At 29.1% G+C, this 12,952-nt stretch overlaps 1 protein-coding gene across 1 annotated transcript in view; it reads left to right on the top strand.

Moving 5' to 3' along the window:
• The window catches only part of LOC129919680 (frizzled-2), a 228,625-nt gene that overhangs the window by 94,809 nt on the left and 120,864 nt on the right, over positions 1–12,952 (top strand). The window contains exon 3 of the mRNA XM_056000652.1: positions 10,398–10,436. The gene's annotated coding sequence lies outside the window, so the exon portion shown is untranslated. The remainder of the gene's footprint in view (positions 1–10,397; positions 10,437–12,952) is intronic.

The raw sequence follows: 12,952 nt of genomic DNA, 5'->3' as shown, positions 1-12,952 counted from the left end.
TATGAGCTCTTTATATTAATGGGAAGGTCCTCCGCTTTGCAATTTTCCATTTTTACATCAAGCTTCTACTAAAAAAAAATAATTTTTTTATTAATTGACTTTTTAGCAAATTTCTTTTCATATTCTTGTAGGAAATTGAACGCTCTACAAAAAAGGCCTTATACACTTTTTTCGTTTATCTAACCGTTGAATAGATATTTGAGGTCCAAAAATCGAGAAAATCTTTAAAAATTCGTTTTTTGTTCTTAATTTTGTAACAAATTGAAAAATTATAATGATCAAACGCGCAAGACATATTCTTGTTGGAAATTGATTGCTCCACAAAAAAGGTCTTATTAACTTTTTCATTAATCTAACCATTCTAAAGATATTCGAGGTCAAAGTTAAAAAAAAATATAAAAACATTTTATTTATTTAAAAAATTTCTAATTCACTGAAACTTCATTATTTTCAAATTAGCAAGATATATTCTTGTAGGGGCTTAAACGTTCTACAAAAAATTCCTTGGAATGAAATTGATTGCTTTAACCGTTTAGAAGATATTCGTATCCAAACCAATGCTCACTGATTTCAATAGTTTTCTTATGAACCGTATGCATTGCGATTTGGATACGAATATCTTCTAAACGGTTAAAGCAATCAATTTCATTCCAAGGAATTTTTTGTAGAACGTTTAAGCCCTTACAAGAATATATCTTGCTAATTTGAAAATAATGAAGTTTCAGTGAATTAGAAATTTTTTAAAAATATAAAATGTTTTTATATTTTTTTTTTAACTTTGACCTCGAATATCTTTAGAATGCTTAGATTAATGAAAAAAGTTAATAACACCTTTTTTGTGGAGCAATCAATTTTCAACAAGAATATGTCTTGCGCGTTTGATCATTATAATTTTTCAATTTGTTACAAAATTAAGAACAAAAAACGAATTTTTAAAGATTTTCTCGATTTTTTGGCCTCAAATATCTATTCAACGGTTAGATAAACGAAAAAAGTGTATAAGGCCTTTTTTGTAGAGCGTTCAATTTCCTACAAGAATATGAAAAGAAATTTGCTAAAAAGTCAATTAATAAAAAACTTATTTTTTTTAGTAGAAGCTTGATGTAAAAATGGAAAATTGCAAAGCGGAGGACCTTCCCATTAATATAAAGAGCTCATATTTGGTGTGTATATTCTAGAGGGGTCTTGCAATCGATTTTTCGGAGTACCAATTCAAAAAAAAGAATTTCGATTTTTTTGACACACCCTAATGTATATATGCTTCTTCTGCGCTCGGCGAAGTAGATGAAAAAAATCATAAATTAAGTGTTGTCTATTTAACCCTCATTCCCATAGAAAAAAATATCTGGCGAGCCGTAGTCATTTTAAATTGTAACTTATTTATGGAATAAATACTATGAATAAATACCTACCATACAAAAATATTCTATTCTGGACTGTTAATGTACATAATGTACATAATTTTTGTTTTTGTTTAAATGATACTTTAGCTTATTTCACGAACAAATTTTTTTCAAATAAAAAAATAATGAATAATAACTGAAATGACATTTGACGCTAACGGAGAGTGAATAAATAGAAATCCTTTTTTAAACCTCCATTTGCTCTAAAAATCCCTCTTAAAAGGTCGAATTTGGCTTTTTAACTAAAAGGACTTTTAAATTTAATGCTCAATTAGTTAATGATGTCAAACTTCAAAAAAATTCTTAACAGAGACTGAATTAAACGAATTTTGTTTTTAATTTTAAAATTCCCTTTTTTAATGGCGATTTAAGTTTAATGGAGAGTCAATAAATTGGGCCTTATACTAATTTGAGATTTATTTAAAGTAACAACTTGGATAGGACAGGTCATATTTTTTTAACAATACAAAATACTAATTGAACTTAGGCCCAATTTATTCACTCTCCATTATTTTTAAAGACTCCATTAAAAATTATAAAACTGTCAAATCGCATACAAATTTTAAAATTTCCCTTTTTTAATGGCGACTTTAAATTTAATGGAGTGTGAAAAAATTGGACCTTAGACTATAAAACTTTTAAATCACTTTTCATACTCAATCTAATAAACCCCTCTTACGCTCTTACTCACTTTTCCTCTCTCCTTTAACCGTCTACAATCAGCCAAACCAATTTGATAAAAATCAAAATTTATTTCGCTCTCATAAAAATTAAAATGCAAAATTACATTTCCATTGCGCTGCCAAATGAAGTGTGAAATGAAAACTTGATGTTGTTACAAATGCGGCGTAAATTTGTCTACATTTTTTTTTTTTTGCTCTCAAATAAAGAAAAAAAAAAAATAGACACAACCAAATTTAAATGAAGAATGTGGTTTAAGCTATGTTTATTATTTTTTACTATAATTTATGCAAATCTTTAAAGCATTCAAGAGATTAATTTAAAATGTCAAAGCGCTTTGTAATTTATGAACTCGCAATCCTTAAAAAAAAAAAAATAAACGATATCTGATAGAAATGTTTTATTATAAGTAAAAAATAATAATTCAGGTGTTACAAGTTGTGCAAAAGCAAAAACATATTCACCACAGAAGACAGAGAGAGAAAACCTGTTGATTAAACGGGTTAAACTCACAGAAAAATCAAAAGTACATAAATTTGCCACAGGGAGAAACTTTTTAATATCGCATTTGTTAGATCAAAAATGGAACTTCATAAAATTCATCATTCAGCACAAATATAAACGGTTTGTATCTTATTTTGTAATTTAGCTTTCATATACGGAAGAGAGAGAACATATTGAAGATCTCATCTCACGAATTAACAAATAAATTCACAAACCGATTTATCTTAGATGGAATTCTTTGATCAATTTTTGCTGTGCTATAGCAGGTAGGTAAATTAGAAGAGATACAGATACTTTGTGAGGTGATGTTGATGATCGATGGATGTTTTCCAGGAGAGATAATCTTTGTGTTAAATTTATAGAAGAACTCTTCTATTGCACGATATTTTTGGAAGATAAATAAATTTAACTTCTAATTCAAATCGTTCTTCCTCTTCATAGTCCCAAACAACTTTAGAAAGAAAACCTCTTAAAGTCCCACTAATTTGTTAAGAAAAACAAAAAAAAAATTACACAAGACTGTGTGTCATAAACATTACACCCATTTCGTCGCCATTATTCCATAAAAGGACCTTTTATTACCGTCGCCATAGGCTGTTGCTGCTGCCGCCACTTTTGTTTTCTTCTTTTTCTATGCATGGTCATTTGTAACTAAACAGGTCTCCCTCCAGGCACTTATACTCGTAACATGGTAAGAATTAGAGTTTTATGATCGTAATGAAAATGCTTTATAAATTACGGAAAATTAAAAACTTAGTAACTGATGTGGTATCTTATAAAAGTGTAATTAGGAAAACCGTCAAATGCGATGTCTCAAGCTATAAAAATGATTTTTTTAAAGATAAAGGTGTCAAGCGATAGAGTAAGTTGTCAGGTTCTTTTTTTTTTCTGCTGTAAGTCATAAAAAAGTGGTTTTTATTGATGTGTTTTTTTCAGAAGTGATTGCAGAATGAAGACAACCTGAAAATAAATTTTATTTATTTTTTTATGTGAATGTTTGTGTTAATATTTTTTGTGATTTAATGCAAAATGAGTTTCTTTTCGTTTTGAAATAACAACAGGTTTCTTAAAAAAATCGAAAATCAATAGGGTACAATTGTTATTACTTAGTTCTTACAAAAAAAAAACACATTTTGTCTACAACTAAAAAAACACCCTTTCTCATGAAAAAAATGTATAGAATTATTTTATTCGTAACTTACATGGCAAAGACAAAATTTTTAATAAAGTTCTTAAGGGTAGGTACTATTTATTCCATTGATTTTATCAAACCTATCGTCCCAAAAAAAAAACACCCTTTCACCTAAAAAATGTATAGATTAGATTCTTGGTTTCCCATTTTTACCAATTTTCATCGGGATATCATTTTTGTTACAGTTTTGATAGTACTTATTCAAAATTTTATTTTGTCTTAAAAAAAAGAAAATAATTAAGTACATTTTTAAAATTCACCTTCTCCCTCTCTCAAGCAAAAACAAACATCCTTCCACCCAATTTATTTGTTATAGAGTCTTTTGATTCTTGGTTCATATTCCAAATATATTTAAACTTTTTCTCAAGTTTCATATGGGTAACATTTTTTTTAAATGCCTATTTTACCTTTACTATGGTAAAAATTGTCTAATTTTAAATACAAAAATTAACAGTTTTTTCCGCCCAAGACTTTGGTTCTTAATGCAATTATCTTTTTTTTTTAGTCACCAATCTACCTATTCCAAAAACAAAATCGATGTTTGAAACAGCCTAACTTGTTTGAATAAATAAAGTTCAAGATTTTGCAAAACTTTTGAAATTCTGAAAAAAAAAAAAATAAATTTTAGTGTCTCATTAATTGTTTTCTTTAACTTTTTGTATAATTTCAATTTAATTACGGAAATAAGTAATTATGAGTAAATTGAGTTTATATCAATAAATAAACAATTTTATTACTATCAAGAAAAGTCCAAACATTATAAGCCTTCTCAAACTCATGTTTATATTTCCTAAAGAAAAACAAAAATATACTTTAGCTATTTTTATAATTTACTTCTTCAATCGAATGGATTTAAGTCATTACAACCAAGAATTTATACACAAGTAAAAACAATAACCTCAGCATGAAGTATAACCATGAATAGGCAAAGTATAATCTACACATCACCAATCAGCACGTTTAGCAATGATGATGATGTCGATGTTGAAATTTAAATGTTTTCCTGGCTTTATCTCACTTTCTTTTCTCTTTCTCTCTCCCTCTCAATATAATAAAATTACTATTCCTTTCAGTATTTTGGTTTTGTTTTCATAAACTCTAAAGATGATTCTTTTTTTTCTATAAAACAGAAATATTATTGAACTCATACACTTTGTAGATTGCATTGTATCTAGGGTGGCCAACTTATTGAAAACTAAAACAACAAAATAAATTTCGTTTACAGAAACAATCTTTCTAGAAAAATTGGTGATACCTTAGAAAACAATGTTTAACATAAATCGCAAAAATCTGTCACACTAACAAAATTATTCTGTCATATTTTCCGGGGAAATTACTTACTGTTAATTACTGGAGTGATCCGTGATAACGAAGAAATACGTGATATATATCAAAACAAACTGTGATGTGATATTTGACGGAGTTATGTGTGATACTTCTGAAAGAATATGTGATGCTCTTAATTAATATTTACCATATCACTTCTAAACAGAGAAATTTGTGATACTTTGCAAATAGCCATTAATTTTGTGATATTTATTTGAGATATCTGTGATACATAAAGAGAAATTAATAATATTTTGCGGAGGACTGAGGTTTTCTTACGGTAGCAGCCTGTGATACGCAAAGATACTTACTGTGATACTAACCAAAGATATCTGTTGTAGTTTTCATATTATTCCGTGATATCTAATGAAACAATCTGTGATACTGAGTATAAAGTTTTCCCACACGGAATACAAAAAAATGTTAATGATATTTTTCGCATTTATCGCATTTATCCGAACACCTTACCATGATAATCTATAATAATTATGAGGACATCCGTGATTACTATTGAAAAATCTGCAAGCTACTTGCCCGAGACATTTCTTATGCACGTATACAGTAGATATCACGATTGTCCCTACAGCCATTTGTAATAATTATCACAAAATCGGCAAGATCACTGACATCCTTGATGCTTACTGGAGCTGTCTGTGATATTTAGCATAACAATTAATGATATTCACTGAGAATATCGTGGCCTGCTTCAACCTAAGAAATACGTGATAATCTGTGAAAATTGCCGGAAATTTGCGTGATATTGACTGTGATACTTTCTGGAAAACCTGTGATACTAAACAGAGGAATCCATAACACTGAGTGGTATTAACAAGAGCAATTCAAGATACGTTATTACAGAATTCCGTGATACTTATCGGAGGAATCTAATTAACGAAGGAAAATACTTAACAAAAAAATTTGTGACTTCTGAGGAAATATTTCACTTTTACCGAAGAACTCTGTGATTTTTAAAAATATTAGGATGGCCACACTTTATTGTCTATGATAATTACCGGAGATATCCATAAAACTGCGTGATATATACTGCAGTCATTCCAGATACTTATCACAGAAATCCGTGATACCTAATGGAAAAGTCCAGAACACTGCGTGATTTTTTATTAGATCAATTCTAGATTCTTAACACAAAAATCCATGATACTTACTAGATCACTGCATGATATTTGTTAGATGAATTCTAGATACTTATCACAAAAAGCAGTGATACTTAGCGGAGGAATTTTTAACACTGCGTGATAGGTTTTAGAGCAATTCAAGATTTTATCACAAAAGATTCGTGATACCGGAAAATTTTTTTAAACTTTGTGATATTTACTAGAGAAGTTTTAGATACTTATCACAAAAATCCGTGATACTTACCGGGGAAATCCATAGCAATGTGTGATATTAATAAGAGCAATGCAAGATACGTTATTACAGAATTTCGTGAGGAATCGGGGGAATCTGTGAAACTGGAAAAAATCGTAGTACTTGTTGCAGCTTTTTGTGATAATTAACGAAAGAAAATACGTAACAAAAAAATGTGTGACTTCTGAAGGAATATTTCACTTTTACCGAAGAACTCTGTGGTTTTTTAAAATATTAGGATGGCCACACTTTAATGTCTGTGATAATTACCGGAGATATCCATAAAACCGCGTGATTTATACTGCAGTCATTGCAGATACTTATCACGGAAATCCGTGATACCTAACGGAATAGTCCAGAACACTGCGTGATATTTTATTAGATCAATTCTAGATTCTTAACACAAAAATCCATGATACTTACTAGATCACTGCATGATATTTGTTAGATGAATTCTAGATACTTATCACAAAAAGCAGTGATACTTAGCGGAGGAATTTTTAACACTGCGTGATAGGTTTTAGAGCAATTCAAGATTTTATCACAAAAAATTCGTGATACCGAAAAAAATTTTTAACACTTTGTGATATTTACTAGAGAAGTTCTTGATACTTATCACAAAAATCCGTGATACTTATTACTTATTATTACTGAATTCCGTGATACTTTTCGGAGGAATCTGTGAAACCGGAAAAAATCGTAATACTTGTTGCAGCTTTTTGTGATAATTAACGAAGAAAAATACTAAACAAAAAAATTTGTGACTTCTGAGGAAATATTTCACTTTTACCGAAGAACTCTGTGGTTTTTAAAAATATTAGGATGGCCACACTTTATTGTCTGTGATAATTACCGGAGAAATCCATAAAACTGCGTGATATATTATATACTGCAGTCATTCCAGATACTTATCACAGAAATCCGTGATACCTAACGGAAAAGTCCAGAACACTGCGTGATATTTTATTAGATCAATTCTAGATTCTTAACACAAAAATCCATGATACTTATTAGATCACTACATGATATTTGTTAGATCAATTCTAGACACTTATCACAAAAATCCGTGATACTTAAGGGAGAAATCTTTAACACTGCGTGATAGGTTTTAGAGCAATTCAAGATTTTATCACAAAAAATCCGTGATACTTACCGGAGAAATCCATAGCAATGTGTGATATTAACAAGAGCAATTCAAGATACGTTATTACTGAATTCCGTGATACTTATCGGAGGAATCTGTGAAACCGGAAAAAATCGTTATACTTGTTGCAGCTTTTTGTGATAATTAACGAAGGAAAATACTTAACCAAAAAATGTGTGACTTCTGAGGGAATATTTCATTTTTACCGAAGAACTCTGTGATTTTTAAAAATATTAGGATAGCCACACTTTATCATCTGGTCTCTGTTTGTAAAGTGCGATGCTTGTTCTCTAAGATTTCCTCAAATGCAATATAAAATCTGTTTCTAAAATTGGTTGTAAAAACACTCTTACCTACTTTTCCGCCATCAACTTTTCAACCGGACGGCTTATCTCCACAAAAATACACACCACCCACTATCAATCGATGTGGGGTACCAGCTAGCCAGTTTAGTCGTAAAAATAGTGATGGCGCAAGCTGTCAATTGTTCATAACAAAAAATATTTAAAATGTTTTCAAATGGATTAATTCAAAAAAAAAATAAAAAATGCATTTATTAGAAATGCAAGATTAGTGGGCGGTAATGGAATAACTAAAAAAAAGGGAAAACAAAAATACGCATTTTCAAAATACAAAAAATAAAGTTTTTCACTTCAAAAAAAAAAAAACTTCAACCACACGGTTTGACAGTTTGTGAATGACAAGTTTTGAATAATTTCATTTAGTGTTCATTATGCATAAATACAATGCCAATGCATGCATATTTATGATTGAATTTTTGGCTGCAGTTGCAGTCTATATTAACTAACTCAACAACAAAAAAAAATGTAAATTTTTCCCTGAATGTTAAATGAGTTATGTGACATGTTTTGAGTGGGAAAGTTGTCAAAATGCTTTCACATTTTTCATTATGATGCATATACTACGAGTATAATGTGAATGCCTATAACGTTTATGCTTTTATGAGGTTTCATGGAAATAATTTTAAATTGAAACTGATTATTATGTTAATGATGATGATGATGATGATGATGATGATGATGATGGTGATGGCTGCAAGCATTGTTAAACGAAGCAATAAATATGCAATTTGAAATGCAATTGCAAAACAATTTATTATATTTGTATGATGTCGCAAAACATCATTATATATTTTATGATGCTTGTTCGAGTGTTTTTGTGGTTAGAGTTGATTGGCACATTTTGAGTGTGAGAACAAAAGTTTTGGAATGTTGTTAAATAAATTTCCTCATCAAATGAATTAAATTTTTCATATTTGGTACTTACTGCAGCGATCTGTGATACCAGAGTAATTTGTGATATTTAGTTGAGAAGTTCGTGATACTTAACAGATCGATCCATTTTACTTACGACACTTTAATTAATACTGTGTTACTTTCATGAAAAAACCATGATACATAGAGAAAAAATCTGTGATACCATTCAAAAATATTCATGATACTTGACAAAGAAATCGGTGATATTGATCGAATTATCTATGTTTTCTACTTTCATGATGTTTATTAAAAAAGTCTGTGATACTTAGGAAACAATTTCGAGATACTTTTTTGGAACAGTTCGGGGTGCAAACTGGAACAATTCGTGATACTTATTTGAGTGCTTCATAAAGCCATCACTTACCGCAGAAGTCTATGATACTCATTTGTAATCTCAGAGTAATCTGTGATACTCAGTTCAGAAGTTTGTGATACTAAACGGATCGATCCATTTTACTTGCGATACAATTCACGTTACATTAATTAATAATCTGTGGCATTTTCTTTCAAAAATATTTATGAAAGTACTTTCCAACGAAATCGGTGATATTGATCGAATCCTTTCGTCCTATTTTGCCCAACAAATCTATTATTTTCTATTTTCATCATGTTTACTTAAACAATCTGTGATACTTAGATAACATTCTGTGATACTTATTTTGTTGTAGCTACCTGAGGAATCTGTGATACTTGTTGAATTTTATGTGATACTTTCCTATATATTCTTGATAAATCAAAGTTTTTTTTTGTGATACTCAGTTCTGAAATGGATAAAGATTAGAAATCCATAATAATAACCGGAAAAATGAGTGATACTTAATCCATAATACCCATAGGAAAATTTTATGATACTCTACTAAACAATCCGTGATAATAAACGAAGCAATTCGTGATATTCAATGGAGGGATTTGTCATACTTACCCAAGAAACTGTGATACTTACCAAAAGAATTTGAGATACTTATCTTTTTAGCAGTTTGTGAGATTTTCGATGCGTTACTTTATGATACTTAATGAAATAATCTGTGATATTTAGTGATAAACTTGTGATATTTACCAAGGAGCTCTACTTTAGGAAGAATTTTATCCTTTTGCAACAACATTTTAGGACTTAAAGTTTTGAAGCTTATCTCTTTAACTAAGATCAATGTTAAATGTTTGAACTTAAATCAATATTTTTTGTTTAAACCAGCCAGAAAGCAAAGTTTTATTTGAAATGCGATGGTTGTTTAAGCTATTGCATACTTGCATTCTTGTAAATTCCCAATCTCTTAAACTTATCTGAATTAAATATCAATTACTTTTTCACAGTTTTTACCTTAAGTACTCCCAAATTGAATTAAAACCAATTATCAAAACCTTTCATATCGGCCCCTTTTTTCGACCAACAGTCTTTAACTTGTATTCTTTTTTTTTTTCAAAAAAAAAAAACATACCTTCCCTTGAAAAAAAATGTCCAACTTAATTAATTAACATTCTTTTTTTTTTTTTTTTCTTTGCAGATAATAAACAAGCACGTACGGATAACATCTTATAAACCGGTGAGTGTGAAAATTGAGATGGATAAACAAAAAAAAATAAGAAAAAACAAAAATTTTGCAAACAATTCCATTTACTTGCACGCGCCAACACCTGCCAATGCAATTCTTAATGTAGGTATATCTGCATTCCGGATATGTTATGCGGAATGGTTGCGCCGCCATCAACATCGTCATCCATTCACGCTCATATCAAGTGCAACCGCGCGCATATTACGTCGACATTCAATGAAACAAAAATGAAAAAAAAATAATAATAATGTAACTACATAAAAAACACTTTAGGTCAATTGATTATAGCCATTTTTCCTGCTTTCTTTACCCTGTTGGAAGTAATTCTAACAATATACGTTTAAATTGACTCAAGGAAATTTTTCAAAAACATTGTTTTCCAAACAACTGTACAATAAGCGCTTTGAATTTTTCAAATTTTTGAGCTAGAAATATTTTATTTAGGTTAACGTAACATGGAAGTTAATTTTCACAAAAACCGCTTATTTCGAGTTTTTGACCAACTTTTTTTTTTTAATAATGGCATCTTTTAAATGTTTGATTCCTGAAAAAATAAGTTTTAACAGATGCTTAAGTAATTTATGATTCTAAAAAAAAAAACCGGGTTTTCGCAGAAGGAATTATTGTAAACAAATTTCTGCCAAAAAACTGGTCAAGTTTAATATGAATTTTTATAACTAAGTCGTAAATTAAGTTTTTCAAAATAGCTTTAAGACCCACTTGCTGAAACGAAACTTAAATTTTTAAGTAGAACATAAAATTTATTCAATACTTTTTCATCTGCGTAAACTGTCACATAAGGTTTTATGTAGAACCTAAATCCTTTAGTTTCGTTTCTGCAAACAGCTCTAAATATTTATATATTTAAGACTTACATTTTTTTTTTCTATTTTGGAAATCCTTTATTCATCATGCCCTTTCAGTGATCACTTGTAGATCAAATATTTTTTTAATTGAATTTAAAAACAAAAGACATTTATAAACAATATAAACATCAACAAAAAATTTGTGTCGACTTATGGTATCCGCTCGAAGTGCGTTGAATATTCAATACAAATCAGTTTTTTTTGAAAAATACAGTTTTTTCAAAGCTTTTTTTGGGCGGAAACTATTACTCAACCTTAAAACGTATAAGAAATAAATTGCTAGTAAAAATAATTGTTTCTGCTCAAATTGTTTTTCCGAACAGAGCTCACTTTTCAAATTATTCCCCAAAAACACAAACGTACTCATTCTTATTAAAAGTTGCTTAGAGGGTTATAATTTTTATAGGTAATAATCATAAAACAAAAATTTTAATTTAGTTTTATCATTAATGTAACAAGAAAAATGTAGAAAAGTATTAAAATTTACTTTTAAAATATCGAAAACACATTTTCACATGGTCTTAATTTTTAAAGAACGTATGTCATTTAATTTTGTATAACAAAGAATTTTCAGATTTTTTTTTTTGAAAATTGTTGGAACATATTTTTTTTAAATAAAAATGTTCAAAGCTTTTCAAAAATTAATTTGGTATGGTTTTCCTAAGCAATTATTATTATTTGGCAAGTGATCAATGGTGCCGTTTTAAAGAAAAACAAACTTGTATAAAACCAATTTGCAACTTTGAAAATTTCTAGTTTTTTTGAGTACCACACAGTCACAAGTCAAAATTTGTAAGATATTTGACGAATATTAAAAAAAGATATTTATTGCACAAATTTGCATTGAATTTTTTTCAGTGCAAAAAATTTTTTATTTGCAATGAATTTTTTTTCATGCGAAATATTTTTATATGCAATAAAAATATTATTTTCAATGCAAACATTTTTCAGTTGCAGCAAATTTTTGTGAATTTGAAAGAAATTTGTCTTTATTTATGGAAGAAAATGGAGTTTAGAGACGTTGAAAACCGTTTATTGTCAGTGATAAAGTTACAGAACAGGGGCTCTGGTTGGGATAAATGTTTTGCAATAATTTGAAAATACGAATCTTCAAAGAACTTATTCACAAGTTATTCAACTTTTGAATGTTTCATAAGTACAAACTCAAACTGCAAGTGGATTTTTCTACATTTAACTTAACAATATTAATAATAATAAATGTGACCTCAATCAACCGATGCAGAATGTAAATGAAGGTATATGTGAGCCTTAATCTTGCAAAAATGAAGTGCAATCTGTTTGCTCATTAAAGGAATGAGCCAAGGTTTATACATTTTTTTCTCTCGTGTCAGTCTTCGTCCATAATGTTATCTCTCCAAGTTGCAGTGCAGACGAACCCTCAAAAAAACATTAAATCCACGTCGGGAATTGTGTGTTATATTATGTTGTTGGCTTTACTCCCTGGTTATCATTTTTTTTCTTTTTTTTTTTCATTAAAGGTTTTCTTCTTTTTCTGGTTGTTGTTTTTCTTTATATTCTTAACAGAAGTGGTTAACTTTTCAGTTCTTCATCTTCATGTTGATCTATCCATAAAACCGTGACACGAAAAAACATCATGATGCACACGTTAATAACGACCGA

The sequence above is a fragment of the Episyrphus balteatus genome, chromosome 4 (genome assembly GCF_945859705.1).
Source record: "Episyrphus balteatus chromosome 4, idEpiBalt1.1, whole genome shotgun sequence".
Lineage (NCBI taxonomy): Eukaryota > Metazoa > Arthropoda > Insecta > Diptera > Syrphidae > Episyrphus > Episyrphus balteatus.
Note: the sequence above shows the minus strand (reverse complement) of the source record. Positions and strands in the feature narration are given on the sequence as shown.